We start from the raw sequence: 13302 nt of genomic DNA on the forward strand, positions 1-13302 counted from the left end.
AGGCTCCTCTTGTCCTCCAGCCAAAGCTCACGAACGTTGCTTAGGAGAGGTTCGACGCAAAGAACCAGGTGCAGTGGCTGCCGCCTCCGTTCCAACAGCCGGTTGTCTGTCTGGGCGATGAGGGAATAGAGGTCCAGAGGAAGGTCCAATGGGACCAAGAGGTCCTGGATCTGATCTGAAAGTCCTTTCAGAAAAACATCATATAAGGCTGCGGTGTTCCACACACTCTCTGTCGCCAGGTGCGAAAGCGAATGGCGTAATCACAAACCGACTCTCCTCCCTGTTTCATCTGGCTGAGCTCCTGAGATTGCCCATATTCCTGTGGCTATGGGGGAGGGGCTCAGAAAGTGTGGAGGGTTGCTCGGGAGCGGCGGCTGGGTTCATGGAGAGGATGGTGAGGATCTGTTCCACCTGGGTGCTGAGGAATCCCACCTGCGTGGTCATGGTGGCCTCAAACCCCTCCTGGCTTTGAGCTAGTCCCCTGACTCCTCGATCGAGGCCAGCCACCAGATCCTCCTGCTGTGCCAGCCTTGAGGCTTGGGTGTGCAGCAACGCGGTCAGCTGGTCCTTCTCTGCCGAGTCCATTCTGGTCAGTGTGTACCGTCAGGGAGGGAGCTATTTGAGGAGGACTCGGACGCAGAGTAGAGGTTGAGCTGATAATCCTTTATTTTCCAACAAAATCTAATTTACAATGAGGTTTGGGACAGACAGAACTGTGATTTCCAAAATAAAACAGGAAGCGTGGAGACAGGACAAAAACCCAACTGGGTGTGACAACATTATCATGACATTATACCAGTAATATTATTCACAGAACTCTCTTTTCTTAACCTTAGTTGTATTGCTTGCCTCACCAAACTTTAACAAGATAGTTGAATCAAAGTTGATTCAAATGTTATAGTTATAAATACTCTCCTTAATAAGGAGTATATAGATGGCCTCTGTGATCTCAGTCAGGTACCAGATGCAGGTCTGATGCTCCTTCTAAACCCTGTGAAATAGAACACAAGCAGCCTGTTCACGGCTTTACTGCAAAACAGTGCCATCACTGTGTAACAAACGCTTTAAAGATTGTATGAGGGAAATGAAATCCAGGATGACGTGGTATCTCTGTCTTGTGAAAACTTACTTTGATCTCGCATCCATCTCCCCTATCACACCCACGTTTAACTGCAAGCAAGATGGAACACAACAGCACTGTAAATGTGCTGGGTAATTGGTGCACCATTTTGTCACTGTATGAATTATTCATTTCTGGTTGTTGCTTCTGCAAGTTGTAGTTACCTCGTCTCAAATGGTCCTGGGAGAGATTTATCACTTTGCCTGCTGTCAAATGAGAATATATTAAAGTAAGGTTTGTGGATCGTTTCTGTGATAAATGCCATATTTATAATGCCCAAGGAGAGATGATGGCAGCTGATAATTTTCCTCCTTGATATCTGCCCCTATGCTGACTCTGACTCTGGTTTGCGTGGAGATAAATGTAATAAAAAAAGGTGGAGAAAAGCTTCCAGCAGAGCATGGATGATTGTCATTAAATAATGGTGATGAAATTCAAACCGGACAGGAGGATATATATTTGAGGATCAGAAAAGAGTAGGCAAGGTGCATTTAGTGACTCAACAAAAAAATAAAAAATAAAGACAATAGCCAGACATTCATTAAGTTGTTTGTAGTTTGATTTGTCAATGCTGTCTCACAGAACTTCTTTCTCACAGTGATAAGGTTGGTTCGGCAAATCTTCTCTGCATTGTATCAATTTCATAACCTTTAGATAGGACCCTAATATATCTTTATAATATATCTTTATAATTATTTCAGATATGTCAAACTTCGAGTTTGGCCAGATACCTTTTTTGCTCTACTTAAGGCCAGTATACGTGTCAGGCTGGGGAAAGATACCTTCCCCCTCTCTGTCTTTGGGTTTCTATTATACTGTCAGATGGCATTTTTTACTGCACTCTTCATAATGGAAATTTTCCAATTTGTCAAAAGAACAGTGAATACAAATGGCTTAATATCTACAGGAACTCTTCTGAGGAGTTTAAGGTTCTTGACAGCAGTGTTATGCTAGGACAGGTGTGATGGGCTCCTTTTACTGTCGCCTAGCAGCAGAAATCGGAACTAGTTGAAGCTGTCAAGTTTAGACCAAATGACAACTTGCATGACCTCTGGCTCTTGCCTGTAGGGAAAAAAGGTTGAACAGCTCTCTCGATCTGCTCTTAAAAGGTGTTCTGGCGTTTTAATATTTTGTGTGGTAACTTAAGTTGAATTAGGCAGATAAAAAGAGAACATACTAAATTGTTTCCAAATGTAATACTCAATGTCCCTAAGGAAAGGCCTGTTGAACACAGTGGACAATACACATTAAGCCATCCAGGGCTGTGCTATCGTCACTTTGTTGCAACCACTGTTTTCTGACGGAGCTTGTCTATTGATGATGTCCCTTCTGTTCAAGCAATGGAATTCTTAATTTTCTTTTGCTGATATTTGACAAACACTAGAGACAATTCTACTCTCTCTTCTCTGCAGGAAACCGATTCAAACACATACACACAAAAAATGTCCTTTGAGCGTAGACTTTCAGCTTTCATTTGAGGATATTTACATTCAAATGAGGTGAACGGTGTAGCAATTACATGAAATGACATACATGGTTCTCGCTTTTGAAGGAACAAGATGTAATTAGAAAATGTGACATAATCATAAATCAAATTGTAATTTTTTTATATTTGGTTGAAAATCCATTGCTGTGAATGACCGCTTGAAATGTGTAACATTAGCAGACGCTGGATTTCATTGGCCTCGTCTTTAGCAAGTGCAATGTATGCTCAATTGGATTCAGATCAGATGATTGACTTGGCCATGGCAGAACATTCCAATTCAGGTCATTGTCCATCTGCAGTGTGAAGCACTGTCCGATGAGTTTTGAAGCATTTGGCTGAATATGAGCAGATAATATTGCCCAAAACACTTCAGAATGCATTCTGCTGCTTCTATGAGCAGTCACATCATCAATAAACACAAGGACATTCAGTTCCATTGGCAGTCATACATATTCACCCCATTACACCACCACCACCATGCATCAGTAATGATGTGGTAGTCTTTAGAGCATAAGCAGTTCCTTCCCTATTCCAAACTCTCTTTCCATCATCCTTCTGCAAGTTGATATTTGTCTCATTTGTCCATAGGATGTTACTGTTTTTTAGAAAACTCAAATATTGCGTTGTTGTTTTTGAGGCTCACCAATGATTTACATCTTGTGGTGAACGCTTTTATGGACTTTGTCAAAGATCACTTCCTGGAGAGTGTTCTTGATCTGGCTCACCGTTGAAGGAGTTTTTCTTCATCTAGTTAAGAATTCTTGTTTTCCTTGGTCTTCTGGTCCTTTTGTATTGCTGAGCTCACCAGTGCTTTTCTTTCTTTTAATCTAAAGTTGATTTGCCCCCTAAAGATTTTGCTATCTCTCTGATGGGTTTGATTCTTCAGCCTAATGTTTCACTGAAAGCAACAGCTCTGTAGACTTCATATTCAGAGTTAACAGATTCCAAAACAAATCCCACACTGGAAATTACCTCTAGACATTGTATGACAAACCTTTAACAAAGTTACGAGAAAACAAACATAAAGCACCCAAATCATAACAAATATCAAAATAAATCAAATTAATGCTCTAACAAAGTTGTGAATTTATTCCTTTTTTTCCCGAATGTAATATGTCCAGCAACCATCTTGTGTGACTCGCAATCATGTTAAAGGGGGTTTGGAAAGTTAACATACAATTGCGCATGGAACAGCTGATCAGTCAATTGTCCAATGACTTTGGTCTCTTAAAAGAGTAGCAATTACAATATAATGTATTGTAATTGCTGCACTGTTTACCTGATTTGGATGTTAATATTCTGAAATGGATGTTGAAAGTCTGTACTCAAAGCCCATTTTGATTGATCATTTTTTCATTTTAAATCAGAAAGTGGTGAAGCAGAGATTAAAATGGCAAGACGGGCAGGTTGGTCCCAGAACAGGCAGGTCAGATACAGAATCCAAGCAAAACACAAGACAATCTGGCAAGGAAACAAGTGTAAGGTAAGGGACCTAAATAGTGACGGACTAACCAAGGAAATGGCTACAAGTTAGAAGGGTGTCAGTAGCAGGTAAGGGATGCAAATGATCGGGGGTGAGAGGCTCAATCGGAAATGAGGAGGGTTAGAACAAACAAAGATGATGGGCAATCTGTGACAGATACTTCAAAGCTTTTTCAAGAGAGGAAGGCTCTTGATGAAGCTGTTAACCTTTTCTTAAGATTACTTTGTGTGACCGATGACAATGTCAATGAGACTGTACTTGTGAGGATTTATGTTTTTCCCTCGGTTTCCCAGATTATCTCTCTTCTTGTTGATTACCCTGTTTGTTATTGTTTTGCCATGTGCTTGTGTTTTGTTTCTGTCCTCCTCCGAATCTCGCGGCAGCTGTGTCTCATCTCCAACCTAGATAAGTACGGTTCCAGCTGTCAGTCTGTCCGTTAACCAGCCTGGTATATTCTGTCTCCGGGAGTTTGATCATTTTCCACACTGTGGAACTCTGCCGTTGATATCAGCTAAATGACATGTAATGTAATATAATGTAATTATGGTATTCTGTTTCTCTTCTAAACTCCTACCTGCATTAAATCTACTCAAGATAATCAAGTACACATTGCAAATTCATTCATTGTATCGTCAGCATACACCATACTACCATATTTATTTTTAATTACAGGAACCTTTTATCATAGTAAATTATGTGTACCTATTTTATAGTATACTATAATGATGAGGTCATATAGTGTTTTCCTTCAACAAAAGCTATCTTGGTTCCTTTAATGTAATTTAAACAATATAATCTATAACTGATTAAGATACATGTTGTTGCGTCTTGGGTGCAGTGACTCACTCAGAACACGGCGAATGGACGTCGGGGCAGGAATCCTCTCCTTTGTTAACATTAACAACAGTTAGCGGACACCCCCACGCTATCGGTAAGCTGTAACGTTTCAAACTATATCTAACCGGAACTCTTCTAACTATCTTGACTAGCAAATCACGGATAGATCCACGGATCTCCCCCAATCACTGGTCGCCCACTGCCTGGCATGCACGGTGACTCCCCCTTATTGGAGTGAGGGGAATGACGTGACACACCAATGGAACACACACACTCCTGAACAGGGTCGCTACGATATTCTTGAATCTGAAATCAATTATCTATTATCTTAGTAAAAGTATTAAAAAGAGATTGAGGGTTAGGATCTGTTGGGGACGTTTTGGGTTATCAGCAGACCTGAAAGCTACATTTTTTAAATAAAAACATCTAGTCAAAGCTTAACACACCTTAACAATAACAGTGCACTGCACTGGGATCAGGGACCGGTAGCCAAACAATAAATTCATAATTTCAAAATTAGCATTGAGTACCATATCACAAACAAAGGATTGAATTAGTCTATGATATTCCACAATTATCACAATATATGTTGAATTAGTAATCACAGAAAACTGCTCATTAAACACAGTTTATTAATTTCTAATTAAACTTCTATTAAAAATGAACAATATTTACTCACAATTTTGAGCATACTATTTAAAAACAGTCATGTAGTGAGAGAGTGTGTGTGTTTTACTCTGTCAGTGTCTCCCTATGAATATTTTCTGCTTGATACATGATTCTCGTAGCAAAGAGCTACATTTCAAAGGTGTGTCCTCCAGAGAGCTGAAAGAAAAGCAGTAGCTTTTGCTGATGTGGAACAGGCCTTGGCTCCCCTCCTACAACATTAATTAACACTACGGCTCATGATGGATGACCTCAGCTTTAGCTATCTGGCTCCCATTCATCACAAAACGTAGGAGGACATAACTTGAAATCTGTTTTTTTCAATACTTTCCTATCACCCCACAATACAAGCGGAGTCTAGTTGTGTATCCCCTTCCACCCCCCACAATTAGAAAGTTAATATGATCAAGCGCCACATTTTAAACAAACGGGGTTGTTGCTTTACATTCATATGGCGTATCATGTGACATCTGATGCATTACCAGCCGTACCTCATTCTTCTTCGCAGTTATAAATGCTGCAGCTGATATATCTCCTTTCTTAAACTCTTGAGGAATGTCTTTGAGAACTTTGGTATGACAATTAATGTAACATTATAAAACTTTGGCACCATGTTCAATATAGCAACCTTTCCAAAGTATGCATAGTCGAACCTAACGTTCCTAACCGCTACATTCTTATTCCTATACTATCAAATACCGGCTTAATCAATAGCCCTGGGCTTCAGATATGTTTTGTAACTTTAGAAAAAATAACAAACGCAACAACGAACATTGAGGCTCATTTTTATGAAGACAATATACGAACACGTTGAAACTGACACACTATTATTGTTTTGTTGTAAAAAACATTTCTGATTCTGACTGACAAGGACTGGATTGGTAATTTTACAGGCACATCCATCTGTGTGGCTGGAAACTAAATCTAGGTGCTTAGTTTGTGTTTGACAGTGCAGAAGTTCCACAACTACCTCACTAAGTTGAGCTGTGTGTTTCGATGATCTGGTCTCTGGCCTTAACAACAGAAACACATTGCTTCCTCCAGCCAGTTCGTAGTTTATTTTGTTTGGGAGATGTTCAAGCCGCTTATCCTTGATACAGGGTCGCGGGGAGGCTGGAGTCAATCCCAGCTAACATCGGGCTAGGGACGGGGTAAACCATGGATAGGTCGCAAGCCAAGACACAAAGACAAACAACCATTCACACACCTGCGACCTAATCCCCAGAGCATGTTTTTTGGACTGTGGGAGGAAGCAGAGGTACTGGGGAGAATCCATGCAGACACTTAGAGAACAAGAAAGGCCTCTGGGTGGAGTTAAACCCAAGACCTTCTTGCTGTGAGGCGACACATCACCAGTATAGATCACACCCTATTTTAATTTCACCAATTAACCGCTCTTCATCTATTGTGTCATTAAAAAGATGAATATTATAAGAAATAAATGGAAACAGCACCGCAAAAGTTAAGCTCAGAACAGTGCGCTGTGGCTCGGGTTGGATTTCAATATCTTGAAAAAGATAATGTCCAGAAAAATGCAGTGAATTATCTCAATGTGCTCAGTCGGTAATCTATTTCTCCACACGGTGAGCCTCTTCAAGGAGGCATAGCAATCGTCTTTTTTTCGCAAAAAGCCTGGAAAGTGTGTGTGTGTGTGTGTGAGCATGCGCATACTCGCTGTAATCATAATTATGTTATGTATCAATGTCCAAAAGCTGTGGATGGTTCAGCAGCTGTTTGGTTGACATTGATAACTAGGAAGCTCTATTAGGAAGCAGTGCTAATGTTTGAAAGCCTGCTAACTTCCACAAAGCTATGAGCTTGATGGGATCTCCCAATTGTTAAATGTCTGAAAAAGACGCTTCAATTATTGACGATTTATAGCTATTCCACCTGTTATTACAACGTCAAACTCTTATGGAGAGTTCTTATACACAGAACTATGCAGACCTTCAGTCGATCACATATTTGTAGAAGATATTATATCTGCCTAATATCTTGCAAAGACTAATCACAAACAGGCTGGTTTGTATTGAAGAAAAAAGTCCATTTCTGTGCGGTTACCACCTCTTGTCTTGTTGTTTTCCATCACTTACAGACATCAAGCTTAGCACTTAAACTCAAGAGAATAGATTTGAATGAACTACTATTTCATGTGTTCTCCATCTGTCAGCGGCTTTCCACGCCTCATCGTCTCATGAGCTGCCACAGAAAACTAGCTGCTGTAATCTACTCAACTTTTTGAAAGTATTATAACGGACTGAGTGACATGTGTCAACCTGTCTTAAGTTTGTTCAAGGTAAGAATAATTGGTATTGCATTTACTGAGTTTAGGAGGTCATTGAAGGTGAAGCGGTGAATCCCAGCTACCTATGGGGATGCGGGGCACACAGAGAGAGAGGTATGTCTAATATTATGTTGTGGTCATGCCAGATGTGTGTAGAAGGGTGTGACTGGGAGCTGATGTTCCAGCATAGAAGAGAGTCTAGCGTGTTAGGCTAAAGCTACGGCCCTCAGCAGCCTGCTTCCTGTTCACCAATAAAAGTGCAGTAAGCATGTTGATGTCTCGTGGCTTTGCTCATCAAGAGTCCCTACAGTATACAGTACATGTATCCATGTACAGTTTACAGACTGCACCAGTTCCACCATCATGTCTAGGGTAAGCATAAAATGTACTCTAGCCTTTTTAATAAGGTAATTCTTGGACTTGGTTGTTTATGTCGTCTTCATGACTCAGCACTGTAACAACACATGAAGGCACCTAAGGTGCTTCTTTGTAGTCCAACTTCAGAGAAATTGTAGTTTTGCCTAACATGAGGGGCGCAATGTGAACAGCGAGTAAGCAGAGTAGCACCAGCCGCTGCAAAGCATTGAGTAAGAGTCAACTTCTTTTGTAGCCCAATATCTGTAAATTCCCTAAAAACATGGACAAAGTGTACATAAAGTTAATGTGATGATGTGTGTTTAATTCATTGTCATGTAAGACATTGTGCAGCTTTAGACAGCTGCATTTATTAGCAATGAGTTCAGCATGACATGGATGACTGAGAAATGTGTTGGAAACACTTCCTGCAAAGACATTCCGTTAGCTTTGTCACTGCTTATCTGTGATTATGGCAGAGGTTTGGTGAGGGGAGTAAGTTGGACAGTAAAGTATGTAGTACGGTGATGGTTATCAAGCTGAGCTTTATTGGAAACCCTCCATGATATGTGAGTGATTCCCCAGCAAGAAAGATAATTACTCCCAGCTGCAGAGTGTAGAAAATGTGCAATGACCTGCTATTCCTGGTCGCTATGTCAGCATGTCTTTTTATTACTCTCTATCAAAGCAGCCGGCTTCTTCATGGTGTTCCCCCCTGATCTTAAATATAAAAGCAAAATATCCTGATACTGTAGGGTACTACGAATGCTTTGATGAGAGACGAAAGGGGGCGGTGTGGATGTGATTTGGGTATCTTTGCTTTTTTTTTAATGTATATCTGTACAAACATACCTTTGCAGTAGGAATGCAGTAGGAATGTAAATTGAGCACACAGCAGCCACCTGTGCGTGCATTTGCATAAATATGTCTTTTAAAAAATAAATTTTTAACCAGATATTGCAATGTGTAGGTGAAGTGCCTTAATAAAATGACTAACTGTGATTTGACCTGCATTTCAAGTAATTAATCTGTTTATGAGGTCTGAGCTTTCTCTACACTTCACTCAAAAGTTCTATAAAACACGAGCAGCATAGAAGCATATGGAAGAATTAACATGCAAATTTTCAGAGTGGAGCAGGAAACCCCGACAACATAGAAAAACACATGATGAACCATTCATTTCAACTTCAGAAGAAGCTGTTTTTGATATCTTCATTTTAGTGTGGCACTCTGTTCTTATTTGTTTCATTTGATTAAACAGAACAAAACAGTCAGAGATGGAAGACATGTCAGATTATTTTCATCATTTGTGATGAAGCTGCCGACTTTCATAACCATGATTCAAAGATAAGAAACCTGAATTTCTTTCTTATTTTAAACTAATGTCTGCACACATGTTTATTACACCTTCACACTTTCCTTTTGTAGGGTGGAAATGAAATAATGTAGATTTTCAACAATCTCAGCTGCTTCAAAAAGGCTGTACAGATGTCCACTGATGATGTGTGTGGCTCTGTGTGTGCGTGCAGAGACAGATGGAGCCACTGAGGATGTGGATGAACCCTGATTTTGAGCATATTTAGTCTAGGCAATATCACAGATGTATTGGCCAGAAAGCCACAGCTTTATTATTCTCGAGACAAGTTTTCATTGGCATCTTTGAATTCACAGCAGCTGTTTTCACTCCTTAAAAATGAATACTTAGTTTCTTACTGCCGTGAGAAGCTGTGAAAGCTACTGAATGCTGAAAGCAGTGTTTCCATGTGCTATGTTTATTCATGAGTGCTGGCTTCTTGGCACACCTTGTGTGGAAAGGTCTATCCAGACCGGGCCATATATTATGAGTGTCCTGATATTTCAATTTATTAGGTTGGGGAAATCACATTACAGACTTAGCATATTTAAAGGAGGTGAACCAATGTATTGTGATGTCTATTTCTGTAACAGGGATTATGCAATACATTCCACAGCATGCATCTGTCAGCCGTTCATGGATCAGCTCCCAATCAAGAAATGCAGATTTAAGAAATTTAATGGAGCAGATCACTTAAATTGAATAATTACAAAATGTGTAATTTACCACTTCAGGTTCCCGGGATGTTTAATCTGATAACATATAAAAGCATATTTGATATCCATTTCATTTTGAGAAACCAAAATATGGGGGAGTGAAATTGTATTTTTATAGAACTGGAAGCATTTAAAGGGATTACTCTACATGGCTGTTGCTTTACTCATTAGGAAGAACTCTATGCCGGCTGTCAAAAGACCAGTTTCATTTCTCTTGTGGCTCTGAAGGCAGCTTTCTAAAGTCTGAGAATGATGTCATCAGGGCTAAATGCCTCTTATTTTCAATAGAAAACATTAATCACACAGAGATGGCTTCATAAAAGAGAAACTCTGCTGCTTACATTCTTTAGAATGTTCTATTTGCTATTTCCTTCACAAGCCTCCAACCTGTTGCAAATGGAATACTAAATCCCTGTAGTCCTCCTTAAAGAGGTCCAGCAACACTGTATGTGCAGAGAAACCATGTCTACGTTGTTTCACATTACACTGTCAACAATATATTCAAGTATTTTCTTGGCACAAAGTAGTTGGTTGTTCCGGTGTTCAAAAGCCTTTTGTGTGTATTAACCCTATCGATGGTGGTATCAAAGCCTCTGAAGGGAGCTTAATGTCTTATAGTATAGAACACAAAGTGCTACCACTCAGCCAGCCACTCCTATATGATCACACAGTATACTTAAAAATGCCTTCATTAACATCCACGGATTTAGTGAAAGTCCTTCTCAATGCAATCATTCTTACTAATATGGTTAATATGAAGTATTAATCCAAGTAAACGCAGGATCTAAATTGTTTATAGAAGTCTTTTAGCCAAAATAATTTGGTGTAGACTGTACAACTTCATTCAATGTCTGTCATTAAATACTTGATGAACAGGTTAGCGTTGGCATTTTCCTTTCTCCGATGGGGCCTACACAGCAAATTTCCGAGAGTTAAATTGACTCAATTGATTCAATTTTAACTCACACTCAATGAAGTGTTAACAATTTAACTCAGAATTAGTGTCAAAATAAATCTGTTCAGTGTTGAATACACCAACAAAACTATGTTGCATTTTTAACACATGGAGTTTACATTTTAGCCCAGGGAACAGTTCTGGATTAGGCGTATTCCTCAGGGACACTTTGACATAGAACATGGGTAAGCTAGGTTTTGAACGAACAACCCTGTACCCTGTCCACTTGTTGCTGCCTTTGTCCCAGATTGTCGTTCTAAGAATGGATCGCGTTCTTTGTTACCGTGTCACTGGTCTCACTCAAGAGCAAGTCTGGTTGTGAATATTGTGAATACGAAATATGTGAATATTTGGGCAGCAGCAGGTTTCTGTGGGTGACAGAGCTTGAGCACTCTCCTGATTGGAGGAACTCTTCATCCATTGATTCTGGCTCAAAATGATATGGTATTTCAACAATGTTGATGAGGTCTTCAAATTCAACGACCATCAAGGTGACACTAAGCTGACCTTTTTGTTCTCCATCACAACAAACTCCGGCAACTGCTGTCTTCCAACAACGCATTGCAAGGTTTCGAAAAGAGACATCCCATTAAAATTTGATAATAAAGAAATATTAATGGTTGATAATAAAAGAGAGCACTTTCAGGTGAGGTAAATGATGGTGCCAGCTTGCCCTGAAACTGTATGATCACATTTCAGCTTGTGAGTGCAAAATCTCTCTTAACGTAAGTGTGGGGAAATAATGCATGTTGAATAATACAGAGGTTATTGGTTCAAGTAACAACAAGGATGTGGCTGAAGTACATTTTTCCATTCCATTTTTACTCTAAATGTCTACATATTATTACAGAAACAGAGAGAAAAGAAAAGAGACAGAAAACCGCGGCCATTTTGTAATGCTCTGGCTACACACAAGAAGGAGTGAATAACAAAAGATGCCTTTTTTGTTTCTTTAGCCACACACGAGGCCATTAGCCAGGTTATTTAGTACCACATGTGAGATGCCGGCCCAGCTGCAATGCGTATTACAGCCTCGCAGGGCCGTCGACAGGTGTGCTGAGCACGTCTAGCTAGGCTGACATTTTCTTCACCTGCTAGATTACCTGGCCAGCACAGCGTTCAAGTAAGACTTGGCTTTTACAAGACATCAATTTATAGGCCTTAACTTTTATTGCCTGGCTGTATGCCAACAACGACTAACCGCTCAGCGCCTGGCTGAGACCCCCTGGCTAATTCACTCTCGGACTGTAGTATCATCTTGTGTGACCTTTGCTGACTCAACTCAGCTGTTCTATGCATCACAGTGACTCACCATAGCAACATTGGATAGGGAGTAAATCACACCTTATGGAATTTGGTCAGCCTCTTTTAAACCTGTTGCCCCCACGGCAACATTGCTGGTATGATGGGGGTGAGGTCGAAATACTAAACACAGTGTCAATAACTGATCATAAATAATGTTGGTCTGATTTGATCCAGCCACAGTACGCATGCGGTTTCCCACAACCATGCACACAGTGCCATCTAGTGCAAAAACCTGAAACAAAAACTGAAACACCATATACACACACGCATATAGCCACTGCCACAATGAGTCAACAACATTTGTAGACAACATAAAATACTTGAATTGTGAACAGTTTTTTACTTGAAAGTTTAAACTTCCATATTCATTTTTCACAATGTCCATCTATCTTAACTCTAGTCTAAATGTAGTCCACGTTATTGGGTGAACCTGAAAAGAGATTTGAGCTTCCATTTCGGAATGCAAGACAATTAGTGTCTAACACTAAAGCTACATGCTCTGCATTTTGTTCCACATCAATAAGAAGCTAATCTCCAGTGCACCGCCTTGAAGGCCTGCATCTAGGAAGAGAGGCAGTAACATTGAGACAGAACACCGGGTCAAAGAAGGGATGTTCCTCTCTCACTCAGCGGCCGGTTCCTCTGTCTGTTTCTTCCTGGATGAAAGCAATGTGGTGATCATATTCATCAGGCTGCATTTAAATAAGCAAAACCAGACAATAGAGCTTTCTGATTTTTCTAC

This window comes from Pungitius pungitius, chromosome 9 (genome assembly GCF_949316345.1).
Source record: "Pungitius pungitius chromosome 9, fPunPun2.1, whole genome shotgun sequence".
Taxonomy (NCBI): Eukaryota; Metazoa; Chordata; class Actinopteri; order Perciformes; family Gasterosteidae; genus Pungitius; species Pungitius pungitius.